Raw genomic sequence first — 16,638 nt, 5'->3', positions numbered from 1 at the left:
TATACAAATGGTGAATCGTAACAATGAATAATACCATAAACACTTAGAAAAACTCCATGTACTTCTGATTGTGAAACCAGTTCAATGAATTTACAAAAAAGCCTAAGAGGGAAACTTTGGCTTTAAAGTAGAATAAAATTACGTACTCACGAATATGTCTGGGGTAATCTACAGTAGCACTGAGACTATTACAGTGACCTAATCCTCTTATTTTGCCTCTAGGAGAAATGCTTGGACCTCAGTCATGCTTACTTGGGCTGTTTCATTACATCCAATCTACACTAGTTATGCCCAAACCAGCAAGGCACAGTACAATTTATTTTGCTAGATCTTTCCCATGCTCTCACACTGTGGGTGCTAAATTCTTGCCCCTGCTACATCTATGTTGAAATCCTCTGTTGTGTTTACCAGTCTTAAAAGCTGTGTTAAGAAGCTGTTGACTGACCTTCCTGCACTTCATTGGTTTCAGTTCACTGATACATTATTAATAATTTCTTTAGGTGTTAGCACCAAGATAACCTTAGGAGAGTATTAAAATTATTTCTATTTTAAAAATGAAGACAAGATAGAGAGAAAGTAAGGACCGGACTCACAAAGGTGGTTAGGCACCTATCAAAATCAAACAGCCGAATCCAGCTCAACCCCATCCCATTTCAAGGGTAGATACAGATAATGGGTAGGCTCACTGGAGGTGCCTATTTTTCTCCATTGATAACAGAGAGAGCCTAGAAAATTAGGTGCTTCAATTAAGTAAGTAAAAGGGAAGTAGGATGAGACTTAGATGTTCAAAGTCATGCAGGAAACATATGGACAGAGAAGGAAACTCTGCCCGAATAACCTAACCATGGGATCATCCTTCTACTGAGTTTACTGGAATTCTGATTATTTATACTTAGCAATTGCATATTTGTTAATGGATATGCTGTCATTCCTTATTTACATGCAGAAATTTAACAAGATTTCTGTCCCCAAGAGTTTAGAATGATATGTAAAAGAAAACCCAAATCCCCAAACAAACTGCAGTATAACAAAAGAGCATGGTGCAGAAGACAAAGTCTGGGAGTATGATTTGCAAAAAATGAAAATGCCTTCTGAAATAATTTCCAGATTGTTCTCGCTACTGCTTATAAACAGGAAAGGTATACAATGTTAAAATAATGACTCACTTGAATTGTTTATTAGACCCTGGAAACAAATCAGCTCCTTTTAAAATAGGCAAGTCCATGTGGAATGATTCACTGTGATTGTTCTTTGATGTAAACTACATTCCATTGGGTGGCCAATGGGATCTATATATGTGTTGTGGTTTAACCTGGCAGGCAGCTAAACACCACACAGCTCACTCCCCCTCACAGTGGGATGGGGGAGAGCACTGGGAAACAAAACAAAACAAAAAATCATGGGTTGAGATAAAGACAGTTTAATAGGACAGAGAAGGAAAAGATAATAATAATAATAATAGAATATACAGAACAAGTGACACACAATGCAATTGCTCACCACCCACCAGCCAATGCCCAGACAGTCCCTGTGCAGTGGTCCACCCCCTGGCCAACTCCTCCCAGTTTATATGCTGAGCATGACGTCATATGGTATGGAATATCGCTTTGGCCAGTTTGGATCAGCTGTCCTGGCTGTGCCCCCTCCCAGCTCCTTGCTGGCAGGGCATGAGAAGCTGAAAAGTCCTTGACTAGTGTAAGCACTGCTTAGCAACAACTAAAATATCAGTGTGCTATCACCATTATTCTCATCCTAAATCTAAAACACAGCACTGTACCAGCTACTAGGAAAAAAAATTAACTCTATCCCAGCTAAAACCAGGACAATATGCTTTATGGCATTCACAATGCTCCTTACTACCTGCAAAGCTCATTTTACCCAGATACTAAAAAATATTTGAAAACGATTATTATCTTGAAACAGAAGGACAAAATAGTCAAAGGATTTACCCATGATCCCACAGATAGCCCCCAGAAAAGAGTATTCACCTGTACCAGACCAACATCAAGTCTTTTGGATGGTGTTGCCCGCTTTGCAGCATAGCTATTGTGAATTACAATTTGAATGTTAAATTTAAAATACATTACTTTGGCACAGTTGAATCTCATTAGACATAGTGAATACAAACAAGAAATTGGGTAGGGAAAATATTCTTCCCTACATCTCAGTAATCAGTCTGTGAAAAATATTCGGAGAAACATAGAGGAAGCTGACAATAATGTCTTTGCTGCAGATCCAGCTGTCCTTCTACGTTTATTACTCTGGCACTGAAGTCAATGGGAAAACTGCCAGAATAAGAAAGGAGCTAGGACTGCAGTATCTGGTCCTTATGTGTAAGTTTAATCATTTTCTTCCATCTGCTACTGATCAGAAATGTGGACTCTCTGAGTAAAGGCTGAAGGGGAGGGGGGAACTTTCAGAGGTAATAGACAACAGACATGTTTTTGATGGCAAGGGAAAGCGCTGTGCCCTTCATTTAAATTACCTGCATGTGATTATGAAGTTATAATATTCTACCCATACAACATCCTTTAACGGTTCTTTGGGGAAATTCATGAGAATGGCAGAAGTGAATCACAAAACTCTTGCAATGGTCAACAGACTTCAGGAGACAGCTGAAGTCCTGAGACTGTTCTGCAAGGGTTTATGCCGCAAAGTACTACCAGGAAGCGTTCCAAGGCTAGTGGGCATTTTAGTGCATTGGGTTTTTACAGCATCAAGCAGGCAATGGGAAATCTAAAAGGCATTTGTAAAGGATAGGGGAGGCTGGAAGCCACAATTAAAAAAAAAGAATAAAAATCACACCCTGATTGGTATGAAAGTATGTAGAATCCATTCAGAAGAAAGCTGATGCAGAAACATTAATACAGGCTGCAGAATTACAAGCTGAGATGAATCAGAGCATTTCTGGCCTGCAGTCAGTGCTGTTATTAAGAATTATTGCTCAGTGTAAAGAGCCAAAATATGTGCTCAACTCTGTATGAGTTGCAAATAAAGACAATCCCTGCTGGAAGATTTTCAGTCTAGGATGCTGGTCCTAAATACCCCTGCTGTGTCTATGCAAAGGCTGGTTAACTCTCATAGGGCACAGAAGTCCATCCACAGCAAGACTGTCAACACAAGAACATTGGTGACAGACATGGTAAAACCATAGGTCCTGGTGGGACACTTGATGGCCCATGGAATCTGTGTTAAAGACTGAGTGAAAGGCACTGCTGGACGGTCACTCTGGTCTTAAATTGGCTGAATTACTTTCTGGAAGGTCCCCACGCTTCCTACTGACTACAGAAGTGCCTGAGCATGAGCACAGGCTTAACATAATTGCTGCTGTACCTGATAGTAAGAGAGATGGATTTTCCTTCCATGGACTTATGGTAAGGTTAATACAGTGTTTTTGACTGAAATCTTGGATAAGCATGACAGATACCCTGGAAAGATGCTATGACAAAAAGGATCATCCAGTGACAAATGTGAGAGCACAGTCATTGAAAACATTGTGGGACCTCCTCGATCTGCACACGGTTCCCAGGCAGAGCAGAGGCACTTCAGCCTTCAGGGAAAACTTGGAAGAATAACACAGCAATAATAAAATGCAGGGCTTTGTTTTTAGTTTGCATGGGGCCCCAGTAGGAAAGTTGAAAACCTGCTGAAAGAGCATCTCATGAAGCATTATTAATAAGTTATGCACTGAGTCACTGATTACAGCAGCTCCTGAGAAGAATTCCTAAAATAAAAATGCATTCATTATTATGTTCTTCCACATGCTTCATGCATTCTGGTCCTTAGATTTTTTGGTTTTAACAGGTTTTATTTAGATTACTTAAATGCAGGCAGGCATTGGTTTGGGTTTTTTTTATAAATGGATTAAAAGATTGCACACATATATATGCATATATGAAGGTGACTTGAGAGATAATTCATTGACACAGAAAGAATTTGTTTTCTGTACCTTCTACAGTCAATTTATTTATAACTAGTATTTGTGTACCCAGGTTATGTGAACATGGTGCTTTGCCAAAAAATTAGTATTCATCCTTTTCAGTCCCTCATATATAAGCTGCTCTTGAGAGTGAAAACTCCCAGTTTTAGCAAAAAAATTGCATAAATCCAGTGGCTTGCATTACCATCTGCTCAATCATCTTTTCTGGATTGTAAAGTGGAAAATGTCGGATTTATAGAAACCACATGCAAAGATTCATATTTAGTTCTGCCAAGATTTGCTGTCACAGCAGCCTTAAAGCAGATATGCAAGCCACACAAAACTCAGTCACTCTCCTGTTATTTCCGACAAGGATGTATAATCAAGAAAGTGCATCTTTTATTATAAAGTCTCCTGATAACTTAAAGTGATTAAAGTGATCTTTTATTTCCCAGTGAGTCAGTCCTGTTGAGATGGATTGTCTCACCTTCATAGAGATCTGGCATAAGAACCGTTTGAAATACAAGCGACACAGGCAAGTTTAGAATACACAGGTCAAATTTCTGCAGTAATTTGGTCCAAAGACTGCTCCAGATGTTCCTGTTCACTATTCTGTTTACTATTTCTGTACCAAGTAATTGAAACAATGAATATTTATCTTGGATCACTGCAAATACCATGTTGGTTTTGTATTGCAATGAGATCAGGATACAGTATAAGGATCCACAGTGAAGAACAAAGGAAAAACATTGTAAAGAACCAAAACAATAAAACACATCAAGGCGTGTTGATATACATAAGGCAGAATTGTCTCCTTTTATTATATTTTAGCAGTGTTTCAACTTAGAAAAGAGCCATCCCATAGTACAGTATTAAGACAATTCCTGTTCAGAAGAGCTCAAAATATGCATAAAGAAAATCGCAATCACTCAACGAGTGGCAGATGCAAGATCCCAACTGTTTTTTTCTGAGGTCCAGTACCTATCTGCTACTGGCAACACCTTTTCGAGCACAGGAGGAGGAAATCTTAAGTATCACTTGGTTATTAAATGAGCTGGAGCCCAGCTTAGCTGATGGTAGTCAGCGCTTGTGAATATTCGTTGTCATTAGGAATACTTTTGCACAAGGACAGGAGGGGGACACTTCTTACAGGATGTCCTCTGCTGCACTTAATTTCAAAAGGAGGCTTCAAGTCCAGCTCTGAAATGATTGTTATTCTACTCTGATGTTGTCAGAAACCACACAACACTTCCCCATTAGCTATGTTGGCAGGAGCAGACATGGTGATTTGTACTTGAATTTAAAGCTACATATACTTTAAAAACAAAGAGGAAAATCAGATCATTGAACATGTTTGATTTCCAGTGTTTGGCACTGAGATTTTTTTTTCTCATTTTCTGCTATAACAATGCAATTTTTAAGCCTCTGAACCACACTTTTGCTTTGCATTCACATGATCCATTGAAGTCACAGAAATATTTGTTGTGAATCAGATCAATAGTCATTGTTATTCACTGTTGTGAATCCATGCTAGGTGTTCCAGAGGAAGGTGTCAGCTTTTCCGAACATGGGATTAGTTTTGCATGCTTTATGTCATGAAACTTGAGGCTCAAAGTATTTTATAAATATTTATCCTAGTTTGTGTAAATCAGAGATACGTTATTCTTTCCTATAGTTGTGCAGCATGAGCAAGAACTCTCCTCAGAGAGCCAAATTATAACCTTGCTGTTGTGACTGTGATTTTGTTTATGTCTGATTTTTTTTGTGTGTCATGGCACGGTGACCGGTTGCCTTGACTTTAGCAGACATCCAAATTCTGCTGTCATTTAAGCACGATAATCCATATTCTCATTTCCAGTATCCACCCTACCTTTGTACTTCTATTACTTATCATCGGTCTGACTGAGACCTGAAACAAAGATTTAGGCTTTGGTCTACTTTTAGTCTCTCTCCATTCTCACTTTTACTTATACACTGTGATGGGACTAAACTAAGAAGATCGTGCTGGGGGACCTGATGAAGGATGGGTATCCATGTAAAATGTTCTTTCTGCTAACTGCACAGTTGTGCCAGTTACAAAACCTGAGAAGAGTGTTTGATATGCAACTTGTAGAATGACTGAAGCAAAAAAAGCAAGGGGCTATAGCAGTGATTTGACCACTTCATGGTTATGTAATTCTTTCCTCTCTGGGGTCATAAGATTTTTGTGTAGTAAGACTTTCTGTTATTATTACCCACAGGATGTATTAATCTGATGTGAAATATTTTAACAAAACAGGTAGATTCTACATTTTCCAGCTATTAAGTGTTAATTTACCTTTATCTCTCTCACAGTTATGTTTTAGTCATAGTACTGTGGAACTTTTTGCCTTTCCAGAGGAAGTTTTTACACATATGATCTAAGGGTTTTAGATAAAAGTGCTAAGAGAACTGGCAGGACTTCAAAGCGGTAGGTCAGGAATGGTAGGATGCTCGCTTCTAACAGATGGATCCTGTCCCATAGTGACATAGGGAGTTCTTACCACTCATCAAGACTAAATTCAGATTTTTAAATAAGGGAACAAAATTGATCATGGGCTCAACAGGGCTTTTTTACTTAGTTTTGGTAGCACCCCCTGAAAGGCACCTGGATATTGCCTGATATTTTTAAGAATATTTGGAACAGCAGAAGAGCATATCACACTGCATGCCCTAATGCTGGAAAGCTTACCTTTTTTTTTTGTGTTTGAAAGAAGATGTCAGAAGCTCCAAGAAGGTTACTTGCTGGAATCACAGAAACAGAATTCTACTTTTTTAACAAAGTAAAACAAAGTGTAAATAAAAATGAAAGGAGGGATTCTTATACCGCCAGAGTGTCTAGATCTGCTGTTTCTGGTATCAGTCCATTATTATTATTAAATATAAATAAGGTTAAAATAAACATGAAGTCCTCAAGGATTTACAAGCTAAATTAGATTTGCATGGAGATAGGAAAACAAATACAGACAAAGAAAAAGCAGACCTCTAAAATTACTTCTAAAGATTAAAAGTAGAGGAATAAATACTTCTGGTAGGAAACATTAGAATGAGTACAGCTCATGTTGCACTGAAAATGAGGAAGAGAAATGTGTACTGGAGGCTAAGCCTTAGTATAACAAGGCAGCATACAAAAATAATAGTGCCATAAAACTAAAGTTATTAAATTCTTGAAAGACAGCTTCCTAGCATTTAGAATTTTAGAAAGATGAAACTGAAAATCATTATCATTCTGGCTCCGAGACTACTGATACAATTGAAATAAGAACATGAAATGTGGTCTCACTTCTGTGAATCAAAAATGTTTTCATGGCACAGTGGCTGGAGAACAGTTTATGGCAGGCAACTTGAGGTCCAGTCTCTTTTGTAACATCTGCAACCTTTTGCAAAGCTCAGTCCCTCAGTATCCCCGTGTATGAAAGGAGAATACTTTTTTACATATATTTTCACTTTTTAAGGGCTATATATGCAAAATGGGCCTCCTATTGTTTTTGACACTTAAATGCACCGCAAAACTTCTGACCACACTGCTGCAAACAGAACTTCTATAGACCAACTTTATATAACTGTATTTTCTTGGGTATTGATGTGCAATGCTGTTGAACCTCTTCAGAAAATATCACTTCTGTGGTGCAATTGGAGACGGTGCTAGAGCATTAATCAGTCAGCAACATGTCACTTAACAGTATCAATTCTGGTAAGGAATTTGCTGTTGTGTCAAAGGCTGAGAGCTGGGACTCAGCATTGTCATTCAAGTCTGTGCATTCAGAGTGATACTATTTTTTTCTGCCTAAGCAAGTCTGAACTTGCCAGGGATTTAGTCTGTTGATAGGATACTATGAAGAACTGAAACTTATTCAACTTAAGTTGACCAACTCTTTCCAAAACAGGGTTCCATGTGTTGGTTTCTGAAATTTAATAGGAGGCAATAATTACCCTTTTGCTTAGATTGTCTATTTAAAATTGCCTACTCTTTCTTAACAGAGCTCTTTATTACTGGTATCACATTATAGGATTGAACTGTTCTTTCATCCATAGGATTTTCTGAATATGTAAAACATTTTGGATCTGATCCAAAATGACCAGATACTTGTTGAGTTCCAAATCTTGACTTGATATGTAAGGCTGAAACAGATAAAACTGCAGAGCTTTCTTCTGCTGCAAATAATTCAACATCCCTTTTTCAACTAGTTCTATATTATTAAGATCTGTGTGTAGAATGTGTCTACTCTGTTTGTGATAGGGTATACAAAATTTGTACCAATTCTTACTGTAATTAGGTAATTCCTATTAGATTGAACTAATTCAATCATTTGCCATAATTGCACACAAAAACCCATGTGCCCTTGAATAACCTCAAAACACATCAACCAACCTAATCACATTGCTGTACGTGGGAGATGCGAAGCTGCCACACAGAGCTTTGCAAAAAGCCAGGATAAAGAATAAAGACATTTAAAAAAATTATCTTTACTGTTCACCCCAAGCCTAGAACCAGACTTTAAACAGGGCTATCTCCACTACAAGAATATCCAAGATATATTGTGTGTCTCTCTTTTGAATTGGGTTAAGAACGAGGGAGAGCATACAGGGCTTAACTCTCACAATTGTTGGCTCCTAAGTACTTAAGAGAGCGAGGGAGAGATCATGTACTTGCCAAATCTATCAAATGTAAGGTAGGTTTAAATCCATAAAAGCCTATAAAGCTGCTTTCTAGTGGGTCTGAAAATCAGGTCCTAGTAATTTGAGCAAGGCTTTCAGCTAAAATTAATTCTGAGAAAATGAAATCTTTAACTACGGGATGGTAATAACCAACCATACTGTGCACATCTTTGGGCAAAGTCTGCCAAGTGAACTGAAATAGTCCAATGGGTGATATACTATTTTGTTCACCCCACGTACCATTGCAGATGTGTTTTGTGTGCTTGGAGTTCTGAAAAATCTTGCTATTTCACCCTTTATCTAAAGCCCATCTAAATTAGTGGGAGTGGTTTGAATTAGATCTGATCTCTCTTGATTCACACATTGGTGCATAAGTAACTTAAAATCCTCTTTTTGAACATGCTGACCTCATTGACATTCTGAAAAAAATCTGGAAAAATTCTTACAGAACAGGCTTATACCAGAAATGCTGGACTGGGTATTTAAGATAATACAAAATATTAAAACCTATATGACATATTTGTTTCATCTGATTCTGGATTCCGAAAGTATAAGGAATAGAAGCAAATTCAATGTAGGCACAACTCTTTTTAAAAGCAAGTAACAAACATAAGTTAGAAATAATGGTAGGAAAAGGCAGTAGTGCAGCATATCACAGCAAGATCTCCAGCTAAAGCAGAAATCATCTTCACAGATAATCACCTCAGCATGGGCTCTCAAGTGCTGTGTTGAAGCTAGGAAGCCTAATGCAATTTTTGGATGCATAAATAGCGATATCTAGAAATTAGGAAAATGACCTTCCCTCTGCACACGGAGCTGGGAAGACTTTTACCAGAATATTGTACCCAGTACTAGTGTCTGAAAAAGTCTGGGAATCTTCAGGAAGTTTTGAAAGAGTCACAAAATTTTTTTCAGAGGCTTGTGAGGAGCTCAGTCAACTCAGCTATTCAAAGAAAAGGCTGAATGAAGGAAAAACTTGTTCATTTGTATGTAGGGTACTTTGATGTGGCAGAATGAACTGAAAGCAAAGAATTATTCTGCAGACAAATTAATAACAGGAACTTTAGAGATGGAAGTTGAGGTTAGATAGAGTCGTCTTTGCAGTCCCTCAGTTCACAGGGGTGAGAATAGCCCTGGAGCCACCTGCCAGAAGTAGTGGTGGCTCCACAGAGGGGTGAGAAGGTTTGTGTGTAAATACATCCCAGAAGCTGCTTCCTACAGCTAGGGTAGGATGTGAGTTTGGGCCTCCAACCTGATTTAGGCTTTAATTCTGATTTTCTGCTTCCTGTAGGGCAGGGTCTAACCCCTAGCTTAGTGAGTGTCATGGGATCAGTCTCTCCTCCCCTTCAGCAATGAAGCTTAGTTGTCCAGCTTAAGAGGACATTCAGATATCATTCATAACCCTGAGCAGAAGGATCCTACTTTATTTGGTCCTATCAGACAAATATATCTTATCTTTGCCTCCTGGCTAGCTTAGTCAGATTCTGAGGATGTGTTTCAGGGGTGTTTAACTTTCACGAGTGCTTTGGGGATGGCTCCAGTAGGTGAAAGTGCTAAAGTCAGAAATTACAGTGAACTCTACAGCTGTGAAGATCTAGCCCGCGTTCCCTAGTTACCATCCAAATATACAGGTAAGACTACTTTAGACAAAGAACAAGGAGAGAAAATATTCCTTATGTCCCTATACTACCAGTACTTCATAGCAACAGTTCTATTTTACCTCCTAAAAGTGTGTAGCACCTAACACAGTAAAGCAATAGTCTCAGCTGGAAACAATCCAACAACATTTTATATATATATATACATATCTTTATGATGACAGGCAAATGCATTTTGAAAATATGATTTCTTCAATGGAATATGAAAAATGTGGGTACTTAAAGCTATACTGCAATATTTAGCATGCATATTGATTTTGACAATCGTAATACATAGTAACACTGCTTCACTGTAGATATGACAAAGTGATTTTCGTATTACCTTTGTTAAATGTGATGCACACACACACTAAATTTTATTTGAATGTGAAATTACATGGATTTCCTGAATAAGATGGATGTAGTCTTTGTAATCACAAATGGCCATGGGAAGTTTACTTTTATATTTCTTCACTTCTAGGAAAGCTTATTTTCATATACACATTAATCACATTAGGTATGTGATAATTCATTCTGCAATGCTGGAATGAATTTCTGGGTAACTGGTGAGCACAAGTATTCCAAAGTGAATTTAAACCAAAGAGTAGCCTTAAGGAGAAGAAAAAACAAAAAGAAAACCAATCCACGCCTCATGTTCTTGACGGGACAGCACTACAGTGAGATTTATCTCAGTGGCTATTCAGAGCTGACCTGTTACTGGCTACTAGCTGATCTAACACCAATCCCATTTACTCTGCAGGGCACATCTGGGAGCACTGTTGTGCCCTATGGCAAATTCTGCACTGTGTTATCTATAAGAACTTCTGGTGGAGCATGGGGCAAAGGTGTCTCCCCATGGCCCTTTCATCACCTCCTTCTATAATGCAATTCGATGTGGTATGTTACCAAAACATAAGGGTTGAACCACAAGATCACATAGCGCTGCTGCCCATTCCCTTCTGAAAGTCACTGTCCAATCCAAGCCCCAAGCTTACACTTACATTTTACTAGTCTAATTATATCTCTTAGTTGTATGAGGTCTCCTGCCACCTTCCCTAGGCAGTTTGAATTAATAAGTGGGTATAACCTATAGCATAGAGAAATGAAAGGAATAAACATATTACAGTAGCTAATCTGAGTCCATGCTAGTAACATTGCAGCTCTATATATATGCTGGCAAGATTACCAGTATACAATCTGAGGATATAGAAACAGTGTTTACAGGTATGCTCAGGCAAGTCGAATTCAGAAGACCAGCTAGTCTTTCTGTTGCTTTTTTTTCTCACATATTCTCCTTCTTTCCCCCAGTTAAATTATTGTCTTCTTTTCATGCTTTCTTTTGGATATAGCTAAGCAGAGTTAAAAGGAAACCACAGTCACTTGTGCATAGTCATACAGGGGAAAATCATATCACCAAATAATTCAACCACAGTTCTCATGAGTGAAAGATAAACTAGTTAGATAATGATAAATCAGTCTTATAAAGATAAGAATATACCACTTGAATTCTCTAATTTCCTGCTAAGACATTAGGATCTATTATATTAACACTTTTTGCCACTGTAAGGAAGTGTAAGGTAAAATGCTGCTGCCAAAGTGTGTGATACACACTGTACAGTAATTAAGAAGACACATGGCGGACAAGGAAAGCTTAAAAGACACAGTTTAGTTACAGGTGATCTGACGTCCTGCAGGAGGCTAAAATAGGCTTTTTACCTACTGCTAGTTCTTTTGTACTAGTGAATGCAGGTTTCCATCAATATTCACTGATGCATTTGGCATTAGCTTGGGAAGTTAATCCCAACTCTCACAGCAACAGCGTTCATATAAAGCACAATAGCTCAGTCTGGAAGATTTGATAGTGAGAAACAGGAATATGTGTCAGCCATTTACTGATCTGAAAGGGCAGAAACAGAATTAACAGTGAGATAAGGCAAAAAAAGGTTTCCTGCAATGGGCCAGTATCATATGTTCAACAGTTATAAACAGAGCACAAAAATGCTTCTGAATACATTCACAATATTGTTTTCCTGTTAATTCTTCCAAGACCTTCCAATTACTCTCCTGTATCTAGGTCCGTCTAGCATTTATGGGTAAGGCTTTATAAATTCATTCCTTCCCCGTATAAGCATTTAGTTAGTAACATAAAATAGAAGCCTAATCATCCCAGATTTCTGCACTGTCAAGGAAGATGGTCATTTTCAGACCCTGATTCAGACTGTAAATGGGATCATTGCTCTTTGGAAGTAATTATTCCTCTCCATTGATTACAGGACTGAACAGGCAAATTAAAATTAAGCAACGTGATTCCAGTCCTGAGCTCTGTAAGTCATGGCTCGTCAGCTTCTTCTGTGTCATTGCAGTGGTAGCAAATGGAGACCCCAGTCCAGGAAAAACCCTTTAGGTGAAATCATTTTACTGCTAATATCTGATATTGAAAGATATTAATATCTGATGCTACTGAGGAATGCTATTAGCCTGAGGAATTGGGAAAAGAGTGAGACAAGGAGCAAGATAACGATGAAACACTGTGACCACCTTTTTACAGCAACTAAATAATATTAATACACAGTGCCCCTGGCACACCTTATTTTAAAGAAGTTTGAAGTACTTTATAGATGTCAGATAATTTTTCAGCTAACCCCTATAAATTAAGCCGTTTTTACCATTAAAAGCTATGCTAAAACTGTACAGAAAGACAGGGACTTTCCATCATTTTTGTTCATTTCCATTCATTCAACAGTTATCTTCAGAGCACATGAGAGTTTCCTTTTTTGGTATTGATCTATTAAGTCCTCTAGGACAGAGTGGGCAGTGGTTGCTGAAGTTACTATAGCATCCGCCTGTCTGCATTGCTGTAAGATGAGGCAATATGACTAGATAAGATGAGTCCCTTCTTACCTTAACTGTCACATCACACAATCTACTAACAAAATGTGTCAAGTCTCATTTTAAGAGACACTAGAAAGCTACGGAATACCATGTTTAGAAGTGTTTTTGAGGAATATTTTACTTTAATTAAAAATGACCATGGAAGCAATGAAAGCAAAAATACATAATTTGATAAGGAATGACCATTCCCTCTCAATCAGCCAGACTGACCGATTTATGCCATAATGACAGAATTAATGAATAGCTGCTTATGTAGCTTCTGTTGTCTTGCCTCTTTCCCCACCGACCTATCACAAAGCATTGTGTAAACAGTCTAAAACATTGGGGAACCAACCTTAAGAAATTGATGTAGCAGAATTAAGGGGCAAGTTGGAAGATTGTAAAAAATATTTTTTCTTTATAACGCATACTCCACCCCTGAGAAGTGATTTAATCATCAGAGCTGTGGGCCAAATTTGTTCTCTGCTTCCCCACCTGGTAAATGTACCAAGGGCTGTGTTTCTTTCCAAAAGTGCAGAGATACCCTTCTAGGTGACGACGCAGAGGTGAACTTATCTAGCCGTTTCCCTTCCAGCCTCACAGGTGTAGTAGGTCTTGCAGTCCGGATGCAAAAGTAAAGTAAACACTGAAACTTCAAGCACTGTATTAGCTAATTTTTAGGCAGCTGTCTGGTGGGATCTATTATTCCAGCTTAGGGACCTGTGCTCCTGCACAATATTTGGGGGAAATTAAATATTCCAAAATGCAACCCATCAAAACCTAAAGCCTAGTTGTGGATATGAACCTCCAAGTCCAACCGTCTGTTTGATAGAGAGGACAATGTTAAGTCCTGAGTTTACAGTTCATCCAAACTCTTGTCTTTACAACATTGGTTGCCTTATGCTGGCTCAGCTGCATGTATAATAGTACTTAAAAAAATCCCTATCTCATTCCATGTTATCTCCCAGTGCCACATAAAAGCTATGTTCATTTCACACTGTGCAGAATCTCCTGATGGACCCTCAGCTAGAAAAAAATGATCTTGGTAGGCTCCAACCTTTCCTTCTCCTAAAGGAAATAAACTGTCATGGCATTTTCAGTTGTTCAAGTTGTGTACAAATTGTTTTAAATAGCTAAATATCAGTACAGCCTGAGATGCCGAAGAGCTGTTAACACATTTAAATTGTGGTTGTTTCTAGCCACACTGGAAAGCATGGCCGTATTTTTACCGTATCAATTATTGTATGTACACTGGCAAGGTAGAAATGAGTCAGGGACTGCCCTGTTGTAACAAGCAGACCACAAAGATACCATAACATGTGAACTAAAACAATTCTATCACCTGTGGAAATCAAGGCCTCCACTTACATGCAACTCAACGTGCCTAATTAAACCAAGCTCCCACGTCCTGTGTACCCTGTGCAGAGGAAACAGGCAGTTAACTGAAGGTCAGCACTCTCATATAACTGTCTCAGTAAAAAAGAAGATAAAATCACAATCAAGCTGCTAGTTATTTAAGATAGGAAACTATGAGGACTATTGTAGGCCATGTTTAGGTCATCAGAGGAAGTATTCAAGGAGCACATTCAGTACCTGAAAGGCAAAGTATTAACCCTGTGCTTTACTGACTCAAATCACAGAAAAGGAGCCCCTTCCCATTCCTTTTTTTGCTTACAGTTTCTGCTTCCTTTTTAGACAGAAGATGCTCTTCACCCTGAAAGACAGTCTGATGCTGTACTTTACCATTTTGCTGTGGGTACAGTTGAGTGTTTAAGCAACAGCAATACAAGGTTTTCTTTAGTATGTCCATTTTAATGTAAAGCAACATTATTAGCACAGATAGGTAAATAGGGTTCTACTCATTAATTTATAGTCTAAGGGGTTGTACAGATTTAGGGAATGCTGTAAGACAGAAAAAAACCCCTGAGTGTTTGCTAACTTGGGACTGTAACCCAGCCCCAGTAAAAGCTATGAGGGTGGGAAGAAAGAAGCTATGGATGACAAGGAAGTTCCCTGAAGACGAGACAGACTCTGGGGTCTGTCCTGCTGCGCTCTTCTGGGATGGGAGAGGGATGAATCACATATGCCTTCCCTGCATGTCTACTCCTTTCTCTGACTACTAGGGGTAGCTTTGTAGAACAGGAGGGAATAAATCTTAAATTGTCACCACAAAGTTGATCTCTCTGCCTAAGGCTACAACCTCTTTCCTCTCTGTAAATAGTCTCTCAGAAAAAGCCAGATTGGCTACAAGTTTATTATCACTATATGTGATTTCTCAGCACAGAGTATATAAAACCCTGCTGGATCATGTAATCTTTCCCACAGGAGAAGGGAAGAAGTGCCCAACACAGCTGACTAACTCTGCACAGGCAGGGGCATGGACCCGCAATCAGTTCCTGCGTGGCAACAGGGAGATAGGAATGACATCAATAGCACAATAGCAAACAAAAAGAAGCATTCGTTTTAATTTGATGTCTGTAGCATTCAAAAGGTAGGACAGGAATGGGAACAGCCCCAGGTGATAAAACAGAAACTCAGTACCTAGAGCAGCAATAAAAATATACAGATGTGGGAAGAAAGGGGTCTCACCCAAATCCTCCACCTAGGCTGCTGCTCTGGACTGGGGGTCTCAGCTACAGCCTAGCCCCAGCTTTGACTTCTTTTGAGTCTGGCATTGCTTTGCTGCTCAGAGACACCTTTCCACACTCTGATTTCAGATGATGGATGGAGAACTGCTTTCTTATCCCAAGCACTTATAAAATGTGGTTTTGGGTTTTACTGTGTGTGCTGGAGGGAGGAGTTCTGGGCAGTGGTTTCAGCCAGTGTAAGTCAAGTTTTAAATAGCTACCCCATGAAAACGGAACTTTCCACTTTTTATTGCTAAGCATCCAGTGGTAGCGTCCTTTAGAATAACTGCAAAATACCAAACCATAAATCACCTCACAGAGTCGGTCTCAGTTTCTCTCCTTCTCTGAAACAACTGATATTGTGCCGAAAGTTTTTGTGCAAATTCTGTATCTTCAGCCACTCCTTCCTGGGAAAATTTTTTCACCATGAGAGCAATCAAATGCTGGAACAGGTTACTTGGAGAGGTTTTAGCTTCTCCATCCAGAGTGATATTCCAAACCTGACTGCATATGACCCTGAGCAATATTCGAACCTAACTTAAAAGTTGGCCCTGTTTTAAGCAGGGTACTAGATCAGCTGATCTCCAAAGGTCTTTTTTAGCCTAAATTATTTTATGAGTCTATGCGACTGAGTGAGATTGGTTATGTGAAGTGGAGACCAGGAAAACTAAAAGAATTGTAGCATTTCCTGAGTCTGGCATCACTGTATTTATAAACAAAACTTCACAGTGAATAACTCACCTGGAGAAATATTTGCTACATTGGATATGAACAACTGTGTATTAATTTAGAAAATTCAGGAGCACACCCTGTGTTTGCCATTTCATTCTGAAATTTCATGGGATTCTGACTTCTAGTATGAAAGTTAAAAAATATGAAGGATTTTTTTTGCTGAAACTGAGAAAGC

The sequence above is a fragment of the Phalacrocorax aristotelis genome, chromosome 3, assembly GCF_949628215.1.
Source record: "Phalacrocorax aristotelis chromosome 3, bGulAri2.1, whole genome shotgun sequence".
In the NCBI taxonomy this organism is placed as follows: Eukaryota; Metazoa; Chordata; class Aves; order Suliformes; family Phalacrocoracidae; genus Phalacrocorax; species Phalacrocorax aristotelis.
The sequence above is the reverse complement of the archived record's forward strand: the minus strand, read 5'-3'. Positions refer to the sequence as shown.